Here is a 20,225-nt window from a genome sequence, read left to right as displayed (position 1 = left end):
AGTGCCTTTTTAAAAAAGTAGATCCTCTAGAAACTGTCCTACAGAGTGAAGTAAGTCAGAAAGAGAAAAACAAATGTCGTATATTAACACATATATGTGGAACCTAGAAAAATGGTACAGATGAACCAGTTTGCAGGGCAGAAATTGAGACACAGATGTAGAGAACAAACATACAGACAGCAAGGGGGGAAAGTGGCGGGGGATGGGGGTGGGGGTAGGATGAATTGGGAGATTGGGATTGACATGTATACACTGATGTGTATAAAATGGATGACTAATAAGAACCTGCTGTATAAAAAATAAGTAAAATAAAATTCAAAAAAAGATCCTTAAACCTTATTCAATTTCTTCAAAAGTAATTGGTCTTTTCGACTTTTTAACTTAATTTTATAATTTATATTTTCCTAGGAAATAATTTCCTTAAGTTTGTCAACAAATCTGTTGATAGAGAATAAGCATCTAACTTTTATTGAACAGCTGCTATGTGCCAAGCACTATGCTTCATGTTTTATTTATATTGTCACCTCTAACTGAATCCTCATATTGGTCCTGTTTAGTTTGGATCATTATCTTCATTTTTTAGATGAGCATATTAAGGCTTGGGAAAATGAGGTAATGAAGTACCCAGGATCACAGATAAGAAGTGGCAGAGGGAGACAGAATTGGAACTCAGATCTCTGTGCTTTCAGAGCTGGTGGATTCAACTCCTAAATTTCTCCAAATAGTTTCACAATCATTATATTTAATTACTGAGAAATAGTCGTTTGAGGAATTATATCATTGTTTTCTTTCCCTCTCCCCATTATTGAATATTAGGCTCATTCTCTATTTTTCATTATAATTAATGAATATAAAAAAGAATAGAGCTTTTTTCCCCCTTATTTAAGACCTTTTTTAGGCTAAGTTTACAGAAGAGAATTACTAGTTTGAAGAGGATGATCATATTATTGAGTAATATATTTTGAAAAGTACATCTTAAAAGGGAAAATAACAGGATTACATGGACAAGTACTATGACTTTTTCTGGAAAGAGCTATAGTACATTATGAAATTCCCTTTGAGATCTTACTTGTAGTCTGCCTCATTGCCTATGGGCATCCCTCACTCTCTGGGCCCAGTAATTCTTTACTCTGCCCTTCATAGTCCTTGAATCACTGCCTACCTTTGAATAAATCAGATACTGCCACGTTCTTCTCACCAAGTTAGCATGCTTCTACTCCTCCCCAGCCTTCCTCCTTTCTTTCCATCTCTACAGTAGCAATTCTAGCCTCTAATAACATCCATCTGGGCCTTGGCAGGCGCTTGAAAAAATACTGGTTTTTAGAAAAAGCCTGTTTGTCTCTAAACCATGTCTGATCATTATATAGAGCAATGGTTTTTAGTCTGTTCTTTGAAGCCCTCAGGTTTTTTTGAGCCTGGCTTGGGAAGAGAGAGAGAAAGCCACCAAGCTGGTGGAGTCTCGGGCCCCCCTTCCCACCCCCTTCAACCAGAGTCTCTCCGTTCTCATCTAATTCACGTACTATAGCTTTGGGGAAGAATTTTCTTTTAAAATGGGTTCCTCCTGTTTTAAAAAGGTTCTAAAATGATCACGATAGAGAAATAAGAATGTTGAAACATTAACCTAAAAAGTTATAGCCAGATTTTTATGAAATTAATTCAAGTAGTAAAATTAGTAATATTAATAAAGTTAATAGAAGCCTAAAGAATATTGAAAAATCTCCTGACCCTCCCCCAGACTGACCTAGAATGTATACTCCACACACAAATGCAGGCATAAGACCACAAAAACTTAGGATTGTCTATTACTTTCCAATTACTGCTGTGACAGAAAAGGAAAGTTTGGCACTTTGGGGAATTGAAATTAATTGAAAACAGGCTTCAGTTAATTTCCATTCCAGTGTCCTTTATTGAATGGGTCTTTAGTGCACATTTCTAATTTAGTAGAATGAGAACTTTTTATGTTAGGGGGAGGGTGATGAGGAAATATTTTCCCCTGAAACTAAAATAATTCATCAGGACAAATCTTGCAAATGGTTTCAAAGAGGAAAGTCTACATGATCTTTGTGATATAGAGAAGTACTTTCAAAAAATTATGAAAGGGGTTGTTTGTTTTTTCCATACAGCCTAAAAGAAAAATATGTTTCATGAAATGATATATTTCATGACCTTGCTTGTACCTGCGTCATAGTTTCCAAAGCACTCTCCCATACATTATCTCACCTGATGATTGTAGCAATGCTGTGCAGTGGGCAGCACACTTTACCATCCATTTTATAAAAAGGGAAACAGTAGCTCTGAACAATTAAGGAAGTAGCTCCAAGTAGAACCATTATTCTTTCTAGTAGTTTCTATCTTTAAATAAACCTCTTCATGTCACAGGATTCCAAAGCACTGTAGTATCAAAAGCCACTTTTACTGTCATTAAAAACGTATCAGTTCCTATGTGGGGTCTGATAGCTATTTGAAAAAACAGATTGAATAAATTATAAAATGAGGAAAGTTTTGATAAGTCTCATGACATATAAGGAGATTGAGAGAAAGAGAAAGAATACAAAGTAGAACAAAAAAATAGGATGTAACCACAGATTCAGAGGCTATGAAATATTGTTATTAAAATTCTATGTGCATTTTATTGCCAATAACTTTTAAAGTGAAATGAAATGGACCATTTTTTAGGAAAACATAGGTTGTTGAACTTTGTTTTAAAAACTATAAAGTCAATTACAACTCTCTATAGAAGATATTGAAAGAGGGAAGTCAAATATCTACCACCAAATAAGAAATAACCCAGGATAATATAACAGGAAATTTCTATAAATAACAATGACTGTGTTATTTAATCCATACCCGAAAATAAGATATATATGTCACTAAATCCATTCTATGAGGTTCTGATACCAAATCTACTCTAGGATAGCCTAAATAAATATACAAATATTCTAAATAAAATATCAGAAAACAAAAATACAACACTATGATCAGTGGTTTGTTCTAGGTTATAGAAAGGTCTTGATGCTTAGAAATCTATTAATATAATTCATTAATCAATATAATGCAAAAAACAAAACAAAAACAAAAGCAAAGAGCACAGTGTGACCCTGAGAAGCAAAATGATGAGATAAGACAAATTTCACAATACGTAAGTACATATGCAGGTGTTTAAAATGAGGATGCCTCAGTGATAATGTAACTTTTTATACCCAATTCCCCCAAATATATATAATAAAATCATCCTTGAATACATAGCAATTTATGATGGCAAAGGCAATAAATTAAAGAAGTAAAATAGGGATCTCACCAGATGACTCAAACAATAAATAGTCTTATTTTGAAAATAGTTCTTGGTCCTCAAGTCAGCCTCTTACTTGACCTTTTCTCAAATATGAGTGTTGCTAGAAACAGGATGGCCCCTGCCACTGAATCAGGTCACAAGGCCATTGTCACATCCTTGGTTAACTGCCTGAATGCTAGTTCCCTCACCAGACTGTAAGCAGAGGGTGTGTTTTATTCATCTTTGTATCCCCTGCTCCTTGCCCCATTCTGAGCTTGTGCTCAACAAATGTTTATGGAAGTGAGTTGAATTCTCATCTAATAGCCTACAGAGAAACATGATTTTTACCATGCATGCTTCACATAAGCAAAAAATAATCAGTGGTAAATACAGAAAGAGTTTAGCCTAGAGGTGATTTTTGTTAGAAAAAAAAATTGTTTTATTTTATCAAGCAAAGTTTCACTAGCAGAAATATATCCCCCGCGTCCACCATTGAGCTTGACAAACCAAGAGAGAGTAAATAGGATTTCCTAACAAATGGTCCAGCACCAAAACTGTAACTGATACTCCATGGTTGCCAGCAACCTCAAAGTGCCCAGAGCCAATGAGAAGAGGGGCAAAGCACAGAGAGTGGGCAATTCTGTAGCTCATAAAGCACATAGAGGTTCTTTACATCTGAATATGGAATAGCAGAGGTCCTCTCACCTCCACTCCACAGGCACGTGAATTTTTTTGTTTTGTCTACCAAATATCAGTCAAGATATTTGCTTGAGTTGCTATGTGTCAACTCAATCAGAAAAAAAAAAAACAAAAACGAATGCCAGCATGCTATTAACACATACAAAAAAGTCCAATGGCCAGAGATAATTATTTTAAGTTTAAGAGTGCCTCATTTAAGACATCAAAACTTATCAAAAGTTTCAGACCGTATTACTTCCAGAAGCTCTTCTGACTCATTAAGTGGCATACATAAAGGTGTTAGAACCTGATTTTGCAAGCCTGGACACTTCAGGGGCTACAGGTCTGGTGAGGATGATGTGCACTATCTCTTTTCTTATCCTGGTTTGACTCACTTTAATTTCAACCTTTTAAACAGGTTCTCTCCCTGGATTATCTGACTAGAAGTTAAGAGCGTCCCGGCGCTCTGTGCAAGAGGCAGAGGGCACAGTGTTACCTGAATAGAAGGTAAATACCTACTTCAAAAGAAAATTGACTGTTGCTATATTTTCACTAGGTCAGTCCTGCTTGGAAGAGAGGGAAGATGGTGAAGGGCAAGAGAGGCTCTTGGGAGAATTTTGCAGGGAAGGAGCCCTGAGCCCCAGAGAAAGCTCCCTCCAGCCCTAGGCGTGACCCTAATTTGCAGAGGGTAAACCCTTAACTAGTCCCCAGGAAATATTCTTGCGGCTGAAGCACAGGCAGTGGCAGGGCTCACAAGATCTGAATCACGTAGCTGAGTTAGTAGTACTTTGTGAAATAGAGCATCAGTTACCACTACCAGCCTACTTTAGGTGAGGGGGAAACAAGGTTACTGCTGACACTCCTGGGAGCGTATTTTTCATAGTTCAGATGAAATGACATCCAGTTTGGATCTGCCTTCAGCACTTTTAGATCTGCTAAAAAGGAAACTAGAGTAAAATACAATCTTCATAATGGCTAATTTCTCACCACCTCCCAGTGAACTCCAGGACTTGGAAATCATAGACAAATCCTGCAAATCTATGACCTCAGTTGGAATAGCCCACAGCCTGTGCACCGTTTACAGGGGTCAGCAATGTTCTCTTGAAACGACAGCATTCTCCCTGCAGAACTAGTTCCCCCACAGGCCTTACGTATTCCTACCTGAGGATCTCAGTCCCCACAGTTCGCCTGCCTAAAACCCTCTGCCCTCTGCCAACCCAAGTCCTGCTCACCCTTCAAAGGGCATATCATGACTCATACCCTTCATAAGCCTTGACTTGGCTATTCTCCTCAACTGTCATCTGTCTTCACTAGGGCAAGGATCATCTAATAACCCATTATTATTAGAGTCAAACAGCATAGTAACCTAGATCTAAGAAATATTCAACATTTTTACTGATTGATAACAAGTGTAAATTCATCATTAGTTTGATCATTTCTTTTTTAATTTATCCTATTTCATACATGTTCTCCTTAGAGCTAAGGTATACTGGACCCAATCAGTGGGTAATTTTGTACCACATCTCGTAAGTTTGGAACGAGGATAAAAGGCCTAGGGAATTCCCTGGTGGGCCAGTGGTTAGGACTCTGTGCTTTCACTGCTGAGGGTGCGGGTTCAATCCCTGGTCAGGGAACTAAGATTCTGCAAGCCGCTCAGCAGCACGGCCAAAAAAGAAAAGAAAAGGCCTAAAAACATTCCATAAAGAGACCAGAACACATTGGGCACACTGGGTCTGGTTTTGCTAAGAAGCTATATTCTGATTCCTAAATCTCATATTGCACTATTTCAATTTCCTTTTTGGAAAAAGTTGGGACAGGAATAAGGAAATAAAATATAAAATAGAAGTACTCCATCCTCCTGCCTCCAAACTGAATTACATACTTCTCCCATCCCAGATAGTTGGATAGCAATCCTATCCTTCAGAACCTTTAAAAATATGTATGGAAAGACACTGAACAACCTCACTTGAAATCTATCTAGGGCTACTTAAACGTACTATAGCAAATCATTCCCTGTGTAGATCATGCCCATTTCATCTTGTTCTGATGTCATTTGAAAATGGCTCCCTTAACTGAAGGCAAGCTGATCTAACAGGGCACACACATGCTGCCCCACATCATTTCTTGCCCTCGTTGCTATGTACTTAGCGCTCTTGTTAGGCCATCCATTTTGCTTTCTGATGACGCAATCTGTGAACATTTTCCTCAGGCTTCCTACCATAGAACTATGTAAAAATGTTCCCTAAAGAGTCAGGAAGGTAGTGCACCTCATGACCAGCAGTATTGGGGAAAGGAAGGAATACTCGACTGAGATCCAACCCTGACTTCTCACTCACTGTGGGGCTGTGGGAAAGCCAGGCACCCTCTCCAGGCTTCCATTTCCTCATATCTACTATGCGGAGTCTCTCAAAGTCCTTGCAGCTCTGAAATGCTGAGGCTAAAACCCTAGCAGGGCATCTCCAAATATTACTCAGCAATATGGTGATACGGCAACCAATGGCTTTCCTTCCCAGCCCTCAGTCCAGAGCCTTCCATAACTGTCCCTTTGTTCAATTTAAAAAACAAAAACCAGGGACTTTCCTGGTGGTCCAGTGGCTAAGACTCTGAGCTCCCAATGCAGGGGACCTGGGTTCGATCCCTGGTCAGGGAACTAGATCCCACATGCCGCAGCTAAGAGTTCTCATGCCGCAACTAAAGATCCCGCGTGTCACAACTAAGACCTGGCACAGCCAAAATAAATAAATAAATGTTAAAAAAAAAAAAAGACCCACTGTACCCCAAACCAAAAGGATGCTAAACAGTTCACAATTTCCTAATCCCTATTTCTTCTGCTATGTCATTTTAGCTATCTTTTTAGTATCTAGGTCTTTATTTTGAGAGAAGGAAACAAAACTGTCTGTTTTCCTGATCTTTTTCTTCTGCTAAATGAATATCCCTTGTTGGACTTATATTTCTTTCCAATGAAGACTTTCTTTTTTTTTTTTAACATCTTTATTTTAGTATGATTGCTTTACAATGGTATGTTAGTTCCTGCTTTATAACAAAGTGAATCAGCTATACATATACATATATCCCCATATCTCCTCCCTCTTGCATCTCCCTCCCACCCTCCCTATCCCACCGCTCTAGGTGGTCACAAAGCACCGAGCTGATCTCGCTGTGCTATGCGGCTACTTCCCACTAGCTATCGATTTTACATTTGGTAGTGTATGTATGTCCATGCCACTCTCTCACTCCAATGAAGATTTTCACTTGGCTGTTCCATGGTCACCTCAAATTCAACCTGTTTAAATCATATCAGTCACCTTCACCCTATCCAGGTACTCCCTTCAGATTTTATTTCTCAGGCTCTGTCACTAACACCACTATTGACCCAGACTTAAGACCTTAGAATGATTTTCCTCTCATACTATGAGCCACCATTAGTGAAATCCTTCTGAGTCTTCCTTTATATGGTTTCTTACATTTTCTCCTTCCTTTTTTTTAAAAAATTTGTTTATTAAAAAAAATTTTTTTTGGCTGCATTGGGTCTTCATTGCTGCGCACAGGCTCTCTAGTTGCATCAAGCAGGGGCTACTCTTCGTTGTGGTGTGCAGGCTTCTCATTGTGGTGGCTTCTCTTGTTGCAGAGCACAGGCTCTAGAGCGCAGGCTCAGTAGGTGTGGCACACAGGCTTAGTTGCTCTGCGGCATGTGGGATCTTCCTGGACCAGGGATCAAACCCATGTCCCCTACATTGGCAGGTGGATTCTTAACCACTGCGCCACCAGGGGAGTCCCTCTCCTTCCTTTTCATTGTCACTTCTTTGGTTCAACCTGACTGCTTTGTTCCTAAACATCTATAGGAACATCCTAATTAGTTTATCAACAATCTATGCTGCTACAGAACTAGATTATTTTCCTTTAAATATCACTTTTATCATCTTTTGCCCTTGTTCATGCTCTTGAATAGCTCTCTCCTTATTAAAATATACAACAAACCTCAAGGTCCTCCACAATGTCCCTGACCTTCCTCTCCAACCTTGTTTCTGTTATTTAGGAGGTATTCCAGCCCCCTAACTCTTATTCGCCACTTGCATTCCTACCTTGTCTCTCCCCTTCCCTGCAGCCTAGTCTGCCCTCCTCATCCTACTCCAATTGTCAAATCCTTACTCATTCCCCAAAGTCTAACTCAGGTTCCTTCCCTCTCTGGGACTTTCACCTTCAGTCCAATAGGAAATTATCCCTGTCGTGGAATATCTGTAGAACTCAGTTGGAACCAAAACCATGATTTTCTGCTGTATGTATCTTATGTTATAGTCTCATTTTCTAAATAGACTTCTTGAGAAAAGAGGCTATTTTTTCCAACTCCCTGTATTCTTGGTGCCTGTTTTATATTCTTACATAGAATAGAAGCTCAGTAAAAATTTGTTGACTGAGATGGTAAGCCTGCTAAACATTGTCAATAATAACTATTTAGCACATAATCCTCCCCTAATTAATTAGGTGTTAATTACTTACTAATAATCACTTGTTAAGTGTTCTCTTACCTAACAATCTGGCAATCAACAGTCGTGGACATAGAGACAAAGGGAGAAAGAATTTGGCTGCAGGAACTCCCGGCTGGGAGAGTAGAACAAAGGGGTTTAATGCTGTATCTCAGTCCTAAAGGGCATTTTCAGAGTGACAGGGTCTAAAATAAGATGATCTGTGATGGCTTAGCCTTTGTTATATATATTAGATTCTAACGTTTTGGATTTAGAGACAAAGTCAATCCTTTTCTTCTCCACCCATTTTGGAACGGACCTTAGAAACCTCACTGCCTGGGGCTTGCCCACTTCTTTTCTCTTAACATTCAGGGACTGCCTTTGGCCTGTAATATCTACCACTCGTCTTCTTGGGGATCCATGCTCCTAGTCTCCAAAACAAATATGAGATAGGGAGTAAATGAGCCTGTAGACGCAAGATCTAGGAATCCAGGAAAAACAAAAACAAAAACGAAACCACACCCACCCCTTTGAAAGCAATATTTTCAGCCTGCTCCTTGAATCTTTAACTCCTTCCCACACATTCCTAAGCTGAGGTCCTTCCTCTAGCCTGTGGCTTGTGAAGCTGAGAGAAATACTGTAAATCTGGATGCAAAGTTCACATGCAAATCAAAACCCTGCTTCTTAAAATCCTGTAAATTCAGTTTTCATAGTCTTTTGAATTTACTGTTAATAGCCATAATCCCCATTGGCAAAAATTATATAAATAAGTAGATTCAGTACATTTGAAAAGTCATTAAAATGTTAATATAGAATATTTAGAATCACGGAAGCAAGAAAAGCTCATTTGTGAAAATCCTGGGACCCACAGGATGTGAGGGGAAAAAGCGAGGTTGAAACTCAGACTCTTACGCACCTTCACCAGGGCCCATTTTGCTCCTATCTCTTGACAACTTCAAAGTCTTGTCAAATTTACAATATCCCACAATCATACATTAAGGATAAAAAAAGTTCTAAGGCTCCTGGTCTCTTTAAATGTCACCTCATTAAAAGGGCCTTCCCTGACCACGCACGTAAGAGCAGGACTCAGCTTTCACTGCCTGTCTCCTTTCCATTGCTTCAGTTTTCCCTACAGCATTTTCTACCAAATGACAATGCTCTGTTTATTTGTTTATTGATCATCTTGGCCCATCATCTCCACTTCATGAGGGCTTGGATGTTTTTATTCACTCTGCATTCCCCGAGGTCTGAAAGAGGGTCTCGCACAGAATAGACCCCAAATCAATAGGTATGAAGTAAATGAATGAAACAGTATCAGTATCATGGTTTAGAAAGACCAAACCAAACCACACCTAACCAGAACGACTTGCAATATAAACCAAGGATTCAGCATATGTAGTAAAAAGGATCAGAGCTGAAAGATGACACAGAGATCAGCCAGCCAGACCGTGTCACTTCAAAATAGAGAAAATGAGGTCCATGGTTAAGTGACTTGACTTAAGTCATAAGCTCTTGTTTTGCCAGAAATAATAAAATGGGTCACTACAGAGTTCCAATTTCTTGTACAAATATGGTAATTATGGAATTTGATAATACCGTTTTAATCTCAGTGAGGTGGGCCTCATAAATAAGTGGAATAAAAAAGCTTTCAGGTCAGGCCCTTTGCCCAAATAAACCAACCTCACTGTCACCAACACTATGACTTTATTCCTTTGGATCTTGAGAGATTTTTTAAAAACATACTTTACTTACTCTGCTGTCAGCTAACACTTTAACTAGTTGAGAGCAACACTGAGAGACAAGCTAGGTAGGGGATGGGAATGGGGAATCTGAGCTTTGAAGTATGGAGCGTCTAGACTCCAGTCCTAGCTGTATGATTTAAATAGTTGATTGACCCTGGGAAAATTACTTAATCTCTCTGCGAGTCTGATTAGCTCAGTCTGTGGTATGATTATATGTCTCTGGTAGTGATTATTACTATCCTTTGCAGTTTTGCCTAGCACACAGCTGGAAGCTCTAGCCTAAGATCGATAGAGGTGAAAGAAAAAGCAAACTTTGGATCCTCCCAAAGAGTCTAGATTCAACGGTCTTTAAAGGTAGGAACCATATGTTAAGCTTCGTCTGTGGTCTCGAGCACCTAGCTCACAGGTAAGCACTGTGCAGGCGCTGGTTACCGCTTCAGGAGCCAGAATCGAGAGCTTGCATCCAAGGCGGCAGCCTCAGCCCAGCTGTGGAGAGGGAGGGAGCCCCCCCAGCAATCAATTGCTTGGCAATCTCAGGCCTGAAAATGGGGCTAGAGATAGATGAAGGAGCTGTGCATGCTCCTATCTTTCAGAGGTGCTGAAAGGGCCTGGAAGTGTGAGAGGGAGAAAACCATACTTATCAGGAATTCTCTCAAGGAAAGTATCTTGTGTGATCATCGAAAGGAATGCTTCGATAAGCATCTTGAGGGTGTGTATGTATGTGTGTGTGTTTGGGGTGGGTGATGGGATATCCTAGATGCAGGCTTGAATAGAAACAGATGGTTGCCAGAAAGCCTTCTTAGAAGGGTGAGTCTGGTTTGCTTGTAGGATTTTTGTTTTGCTGAGTGGTGTAGCCAGTGTGAGGCCAGAGTTGAACCGCTCTTGATCCTGAACAGGAGACTGAGTACTGCCCTTGGGAGTCCTCCTTTTCCACTCTACCTCCGTGGAGGAATCCGCCTCTTTTCTATTCAAATGTTGAATAATGAAAGAAAATCTGTTTGAATGAGTGTCAGATTTTAAGCCTGCCTCATGTCTCTTGATCAAGCTCTGCCTATGGGACCTTAATGTTATGCCTGAGTGTGGCTCCCGATATATCCCTGTAGCCAGTTAGACATTAGTTGATATGATTTTGCTACTTGTAACAGCTAATGACTGGACTGGCTGAACTTACTTGATTTGTTTCTCTGTTTCATAGTATTTCAAATAAAACTTCATAGCAGTTAGTATATATGATACAGATGTGTAGATGGTCACAGTTCATGCATTTCCTCAAATCCTTGCCTGTGTACCTTTGTTCCTTCCATCCTCTGTGCCTCAAATATCTTTCCCTATCTAATGAATATTTCTCATCCGTCAAGGCTCAATTTAAGCCCCTCCTTCTCTATGAAGCCTGCCCTGGTCCTCCAAGTCATCATTAGTTGATCCCTCTTCTACTACATTCTCATATCATATTATTAGTGTCTCTCTCTGTTGGGATGTATAGGCAACAGGCCCTGTCTGTGTCCCACACAACACTATAAGCTGCACCAGGACAGGGACTATTCATATTCATATCCATTGCACCTGGTGAGCATCTGGTTCTTATCAAACTAGACTGCTAGACTTTAAGCCTCAGGATAAACATAGATTATCTCTTTATAATAGCAATTTTACTCAATGGTAAGCAATTTTAAAAAGTATTATATATTTTATTTTTTTTAATTAATTTATTTTATTTGTTTATTTTTAGCTGTGTTGGGTCTTCGTTGCTGCACACGGGCTTTCTCTAGTTGCGGCGAGTGGGGGCTACTCTTTGTTGCGGTCCACAGGCTTCTCATTGCGGTGGCCTCTCTTGTTGCGGAGCACGGGCTCTAGGCACGCGGGCTTCAGTAGTTGTGGCTCGCAGGCTCTAGAGCGCAGGCTCAGTAGTTGCGGCGCATGGGCTTAGTTGCTCCGCGGCATGTGGGATCTTCCCGGACTAGGGCTCGAACCCGTGTCCCCTGCGTTGGCAGGTGGATTCCTAACCACTGCGCCACCAGGGAAGCCCAGTATTATATATATATATATATATATATATATATATATATATTTTTTTTTTTTTTTTTTTTTTTTTTTTTTTTTTTGCGGTACACGGGCCTCTCACTGTTGTGGCCTCTCCCGTTGTGGAGCACAGGCTCAGGACGCGCAGGCTCAGCGGCCATGGCTCACAGGCCCAGCCACTCCACGGCACGTGGGATCTTCCCGGACCGGGGCACGAATCCGTGTCCCCTGCATCGACAGGCGGACTCTCAACCACTGCGCCACCTGGGAAGCCCAGTATTATATATTTTATATATTTTAAATGTTCAGATAGTTCATAGAGAGGCATGCAAAATTAGCTTGAGTTTTAAAGGTAAATACATTTATATCATTTGTTCACATTCCTCTGTTATGAAAAGTTTGAGAACTTTCTGTGGTGGGCACTCAACACAAATTTGAGTTGAATTTACTTAAATTCCAGAGGATGTTTATAGTTAATGATTTCTTTCCCTAAAGAAAACAATAGGGAGAGGCTGGTAAAAGGGTACAAACTCTCAGTTATAAGAAGAATAAGGGGGCTTCCCTGGTGGCGCAGTGGTTGAGAGTCCACCTGCCGATGCAGGGGACACGGGTTCGTGCCCCGGTCCGGGAAGATCCCACATGTCGTGGAGCGGCTGGGCCCGTGAGTCGTGGCCACTGAGCCTGTGCGTCCAGAGCCTGTGCTCTGCAACGGGAGAGGCCACAACGGTGAGAGGCCCGTGTACCGCCAAAAAAAAAAAAAGAAGAATAAGGTCTGAGGATCTAATGTGTAACATGGTGACTATAGTTGTTAAGATTGAATTGTAAATATAATTGAAATTTTCTATAAGAGTAGAACTTAAATGTCCCCACCAAAAAAGGGGGGGGAATCCTTTCACAATGAATACATATATCAAATCATCACATTGCATACTTTAAATATCTTATAATTTTATTTTTCAATTATACCTCAATAAATCTGGGGAAAAAAGAAAACAACATGGAATCTTATTTATTTTTATTAATAGCAAGGAGAAGCATTTTTTAAAAATAATGAGCTAGAAAGGCAAGCTGGAAAAATCAATGCTATATCACCTAAACTGTAAATTTTTTGTTAACAAAAGTTCACTATCTATACATGTAGACTGAGAAATCTTTCAGAGCACTACCCTTCGGCAAAGACCAAATGCTTCTTGTATTTTAAAAAGTTCTTATGATACATCATACACACAAAATATCATATATAATATATGTACAAGTTTAGTCTTCAAAGCCTTTATAGCATCTGGTAAGTAAAATTTTTATTGAACAATAAATATTTATCAAGGGAAATATCTTTGAGACTTTATAGTCTTACCTCATTTATGAAGTCACTTCCAAGAAGTAGGAGGTGAGACTAACATTGCATTTTTAGGTAGGTATATCAGGTGAAGTACAGGCAAATAGAAATGAACTAGCTATGACATTATTTGTAAGCCTGGCTTTAAATCACATTACTTTAAAACAAAATTAGAAAAATAACTATAAAAGCAATACATGCTCAGTGTAAACAAGTTGATAACCTTACCCATTTTACTCTCTTTCTCTTTTCCTACTCTGCAAAGTCAATAGGAAACCAAATGGTCCATCAGGAGTTACTGTAGGACAGTGGAAGGCAAGATGGTGTGGCAGACCAGGAGTGATACAGACACCCCGAGGGACTGACACTAGCTTGACTGTGCATGTCACTGCAGTGAGGGGGCAGATGTACTGCCCAAATTTTGAGTTTTATCTTACAGATACAGTCTCAGAGCTTCAGCCTCCCAATCTCCTTTGTGGAAGCAGTGACCTTCCACACAATTCCATTTGAGTTTAAAAACGTATCTTTTTTTTTTTTTTTTTTTTTGCAGTACTCGGGCCTCTCACTGTTGTGGCCTCTCCTGTTGCGGAGCACAGGCTCCGGCCGCGCAGGCTCAGTGGCCATGGCTCACGGGCCCAGCCGCTCCACGGCACGTGGGGTCTTCCCGGACCGGGGCACGAACCCACGTCCCCTGCATCAGTAGGCGGACTCTCAACCACTGCGCCACCAGGGAAGCCCCCATATCTTTTTAATAGCATATTATTTCATCAATGATCCCCCAACAAATCTGAATCAAATGGTCTTATCTCCTTTTTTATATCTGATTCTATCATCCACGTTAGTATTCCCATGATCATTTATTTAGTCATGCATTAATTGTAGACTTCTTACCTACCAATGAAAATCTTGATCAAAATCCTTCAGTGACTCCTAAAGTTCAAACATCCTGACACAATGGACAAAACCCTTCATGATCTGGCCTCTACCTAGCTCTGCAAACTCTTTAGTCACTTTCATATACATACTGGGCTCCTAACACAAAGACAGTCTTGTGGTTCCCTGTCCTTTCTAGCCTCTAGGACTTATAAATGTTGTTTCCTCAGTGTACATCCTTCCCCTACCCTGGGCTAGCTGTCAAACTCCTTGTGTTCTTCAAGATTTCTGTGCAAGTATCACTCTTCCCTTTCTTGACATGTCTCAGTAAAGTCCTTGCTTTTCTGTGCTGCCATAGCATCTTGTCCACACTTCTATTATAGTATTTATGTTAAATTACTAATTTAAAAATCTTACTTCTACAAAATCAGGGGTCCATATACTCTCAGAGTATCCATGAATCCCCTGAATTATAGGCAGAATTTTATACAGATTTATTTCCTTCTGGGGAGAAGGTTCAGAGCTCACATCAGAGTCTCAAAGGAGTCCATATTTACTCTCTCAAAACCAAATTAAGAACCACTGCACTAGATTATGAGTCCTTAGGAAAGAAAGAGTGAATTCTATTCTTTGAGTCTCGATAGTTAGATGCCTAATGTTAGCTGAATGAGCTTTTCAGTTATTATTTAAAGATAGATATTTATACTAGTACAGATATATGGTAAATTCGACCTCCTCTATTCATTGATGTTTTTAAGTAGACAGGAAGTGTGATGCAATGAAAAGCATATTGGACAAAAGGAAAGATATGGAGGGGTTTATACCAAACTACTAACAGTGGTTATGCTTGAAAAGAGGGATGGGGTAGGGGTGGGATGGGCTTAAACATTTTACTTACACTCTTCTGTCTTGAACGAACAAGTGTTTGTTTTATAATGTGCACTTTTTAGATTTTAAATTTAAAAATATTGCTTTGAACTATGGGACTTTTCTCTTAAGTGCATTAAACATCTAGCTTCAAATTCCAGCTCTGTGACTTATTTAGTTTTGTGAGCCTGGAACCTCACTTAATCTTCATAAACCTACTTCAACTGTAAAACGAGGGTAAGACTTATCAATTGCACATAGTTATTATGTCGCAAAGCCTAGTATAAGTAGGAACTCAGTAAATATTAGTTGAATGTAAAGTAAATGTTGTCATTCTTAAGGTTTTTTTGCAATCCCCAAAGACATCTAAAATAGAACTCAAAACATGGTCATTATTGTCTCAATACTGTGAGTAAACATAACTGCAGTAAAAGTTTGATGTAACATGGCTGGTTTATTAGGTGGCTATTAGCTCTGACTACTAACTAATAAAGGAATCCCACAGTATGTCCATTTGTTTTTGTTTTTAAACAAAGAAGGGTTACAAAATTCTTCAAAACAATTTGTAATATTTGTACTTCAAGAATGAAGTACAGTTATAAAGCAGAAACTAACACACCATTGTAAAGCAATTATACTCCAATAAAGATGTTTAAAAAAAAAAGAATGAAGTACAAGTACAAGTACTGGTTTAAACTAAGTAAAGTACAAGTACATTGTTTTAAAGTGGGCTCTCAGTTTATGTGTTCTTACTAGTAATAAGTTCTTTGCAGTTTTCACTCACCTCATGGCCTGTTTCCACCTGTAGACATCACACCATGTTTTGTGAAGCTTTCCTGATTTCTTTAGAGGTTCTATAAAAAATAAAATGCCATTGATAATGACAGGTACCTTGTAATGTATACCATCCTTTTTTCCTATAATTTCATAACCAAAAGTTTTTATTATATATGCAATTGATTGTTTAAATTTTCTAATAGTTAAAATACATAATGTAAAATGTAAAAGTTCTTGTTTCTCTTAGTCTTTTAGTTTTTAAGTCACTTGGTGCTGAGTAGGCACAATGATTTGTATCTTTGGGGTGACTAATAAAAATAAATTCTTATGTGTTTAGAAGCATAGCTGGAATACTCTAACATGGCTTAGGGGGCTTTGCTGAATCAGAAGAATTCAAAGCAGTTCATCTGACCTGAAAATAATGAAAGCCAAAAATCTAGGGGTTTTCCTAAGTATCCCACATTAAATGAAATCACCTACATCAAGTGACAAGTGAAGTAGGTTTATAAGAGGTTTTTCTGTAGGGGCTAATTGAGGTGATCCACAGTCAAAAGTAAGTACAAATCCTTTTGGAGAACGCTCTATGAATTATATGGTTTTGTGAGCAGTACAGCAGTTTCCAAGCCAGCTGTGTGTTTTATTTATTTTTTCATTATCTGAAGCCTCTTGGGCAGTTTGGCCAAGTCTCTGAATCTCTGGGCTTTCAGTTTCTTGATCTGTATAATAGGCACAGTAGTAATAATAGGCACCTCACAGTGCAGAAGTGAGGATTAAGGGAGATGAAAGCTGAGGGTCAGGGGCCAGGATGCAGGAGTGGGTAGTGGGGGATCAAAGGCTTACTCAGTCACCTTTGTCATTTTGTCTCGTCCCTGTCCTTTATCCTAAGTGAATCTGTGTTTATTCCCAGCTTGGCTTGCTCTTTTTTTCCCCTTAGCTTTACAGAAAATTTTTCTTAAAACATTCTTTTTTGTGCAAATGCTGTTCTTTGTCCTAAAGGAATATGAGAATCAATGGATGGTCTTACTGGCTCTGTCAGTCACTGCCAGGTGCCACCCAATATCCATTTTCCCTGTTTCTTATAGTAACCCAGTTAAAAAACCATATTCCCCCTTCTCCTTCAGAGGTAGGTGTAACCATGGAGATAGATTCTACCCATGAGTTACAAGTAGAAATAGTGTGAGTGACTTTTGGGAAGTTTCCTTAAAAGAGGAAACACATCTTTTTCTTCCCTTTCCTCCTTCCTGCTGGCTGAACACCAGTGAGATAGGTAGAGTCCTAGCAACCTTCTTGGACCAAGAGGTGAGACACCAAGGATGGCAGAAGAGCAAGATAGAAGGAACCTTGGCCTCTCACACCAAGGAACTGCTTGAATAGCTCTAGATTGCCTATGGACTATTTTTTTTTTTAATGTAAGAGAGAAATAACCTTCTAGCTTATGTAAGCCACTATTATTTTGGTTTTTCCAACATATACAAATGAGCCCAGCCTTAATGATATGGTTCAAACCAAGAACCATTTTTAATTCTTAGAAGTGTTCTTACACTTCCTTTGATACTATGTGTCCTTTCTACATATCAACAGTAGATTTTCTACTCTCCAAAAGCCTCTAGTGTAGCCCTCCAGTCCCTGTTTTTACCCTTTCTCTCTTGCATCACCCATATTTTGGATATTATACACTCATTTGAGCTCCTCAGATAGGAACTTGGAAAATGGGGCCACTCTACTGGGGAAGAAAGAGGGAATTTTGGCTAAAATTAAGTTTTTAGTTTTTTTGTGGATTATAGGAAAAGCAGAGTTCATTTCAACTCAGCAAACATTTATTAAGCACATACCATGTAAAAGGCATTGTGCCGGGTCCTGGGAGGAAATATAAAGATGACGTTGTTCTGGCTTCCAGGAGCTTACAGTCTAGTAGGAAAGATGAGACACACAGATAACTACAGCATATGATGGACTGAGAAAAAATGCAATAAGAAAAGTATAAAGTGCCTAAAACTTTCAGAGGAGAAAAGATGAGTTCCAGTTGTGGGGATTAGAGAAAATGTCATGAAGAAGATAGGATTTGAGCTGGGCTTTGAACAGTATGTAGAAATGGTAAAAAAAAAAAAAAAAAAAACGGTGTTGGGGGGGGAGCTCAGCAAAGGATCAGAGGTAGACAGTTACAATGCATCAGTGGATTTAGGGATCCCAGGCAGCATCGAGGATAGTAGAGTAGAAGGTAAGGCTAGACAGGTGGATTAGAGACAGATAAAGGGTGGTGAATATCTTCTTGGGAGCCTGCTCCAAAGTGGAGAGAATAAGGAGTCACTGAAAGATTTTAAGCACGGGAATAACCAGACCACATGTCTTCAGTCAGAAGATGACTCTTGTGACTGTAGAGGAAAGACCAGCTGCAGAGGCGCTGGGAGTGGGCACCTTTAATCATCCGTGTAAAAGGTAATGACGGCCTGAATTAGGGAAGCGACCATTAGAAAGGAAAGGAGGGCACAGATAGAAGCAATATTTCAAAGGTTACTCCATGAGCTAAATGGATGCTTTGCCCAGGAAAAAGAGTCGGACTGTAATTCCCTGATCCAGAAGTGGAAAATCTATCCATAAAAGAATTTTAAAAATTACTCTACAGTTACATAAACTGGAAAACTAAAAGGAGGCTGAATATGCTGTAATAATGAATTTATTGGTTCTACAATTTTCGCAGAGCCTTAACATTTATTTTCCCGAGACATCAGTTGGGGGTACACTGACTGACCCTGCTAGGAGATGGGGAAAGAATATTGAAAAGCATCTCAGGAAAGAAAGGCAACCATCACTTCTATCCCATTGTTCATCCTTTGCTCAGGTGTTATGGTAAATAGCAGGTGGCAGGGTATTTTACAAGGTAAGGTTCTTTCACTTCTCCTTAGTTATCCCTTTACCCACCCTTATGCACCATCTCTACTCACCCTCCCCCCACCACACACACTCCATAAGGAATCCGGTGAAAATTTAAGAGAAGGAGGTGGCTTTCTAAAGAGCATACGAATTTTCTAATATTTGCCTCTTCATCACTCACTAAAACCATGCCAGCATAGCCCCCCGCAAAATGGAAAGGGCTGGCATAGATTCATATAAGGGCATTGTTTTCTCAAATATCTTTCAGATAAATAACACCCTCCTCCCCCAAATCCTAAATAGCTACTTCCTCATTCTCAGGGGATACATTCTAGAGATTTCCTCCAGTGGACAAATTTGAGCATCTAATCAGCTGCCACTTTGTCTTTTTATTTTTCTGATTATTGAGGAAGATTTAAATAGGTGTTAATACCTAATAATCTCTCTTTTCTCAATAAGGGCAGGAGCTGACAACAAAATAATCATGAACCTACTAATCAGAATAGTGTCCTGTGTAATATTTTGCAAGTTATGGTTTAGTTCATGTTATGTGGGGCACTGAGAGCAATACATGAAATAAAATAATGAGGATTTTTTTCTTCCATGATTCCCAAGGTGATTCCTGGCACTCTTGAAAGCAGAAGTGATTAATCAAGTCACTGGAGACAAACAGCAGAAATGTGATTGTCAAAACTATGGATATCAGTTAAACTGTGTTTCACTCATGTAAGTTGCGTGTGTGTGTGTGTGTGCATGTGTGTTGGGAGCTGGTCAGTGGGAGAATCAGCATCTTTGACATTGTCTCTGAGAGAAGATTAGCAGGAATTATTAATTTAAAAGATTCTTACATTTAATAAAAACTCAAAACCTAAGAAAAATATTGAGCAACTTATACTCCAGTCCTAAAATTCAAAATCAAATTCCTTAACCTGGGGTCCACAGTCAGGCCATCTGTAAATCTCCTGAAATTATATACAAAATTTGGTGTGAATTTACATTTTTTTGCAGAAAGGGTGGGCTTGTTTCTAAAAATTCTTAGAGTGACCCTTGACCCTCAAAAAGGCGAGCTCCAGTCATTAAAGAAAAGCAGAGGGAGGAAGAGGGAGAGAAAGAGAGGAAAGAGAGGAATAAAGAGAATCCAGGAGTCTCATCAACTCTGTCCCAAATCAAATCAATCAAATGTATGTGAAATTTGTACAAGGCACTTATCTATTAATCTTTATATTTGTATTAAAAATTAACAACAGTATGATCATCTTCCTTTCAAAAGCCTCTGAGGTTTCAAGCTGGTTTAGATTGCATTTCAGAGCCCATGATATTAGCAAAAA

The sequence above is a fragment of the Mesoplodon mirus genome (assembly GCF_964341445.2).
Source record: "Mesoplodon mirus genome assembly, chromosome: 14".
In the NCBI taxonomy this organism is placed as follows: Eukaryota; Metazoa; Chordata; class Mammalia; order Artiodactyla; family Ziphiidae; genus Mesoplodon; species Mesoplodon mirus.
This window is presented reverse-complemented; position numbering follows the sequence as displayed.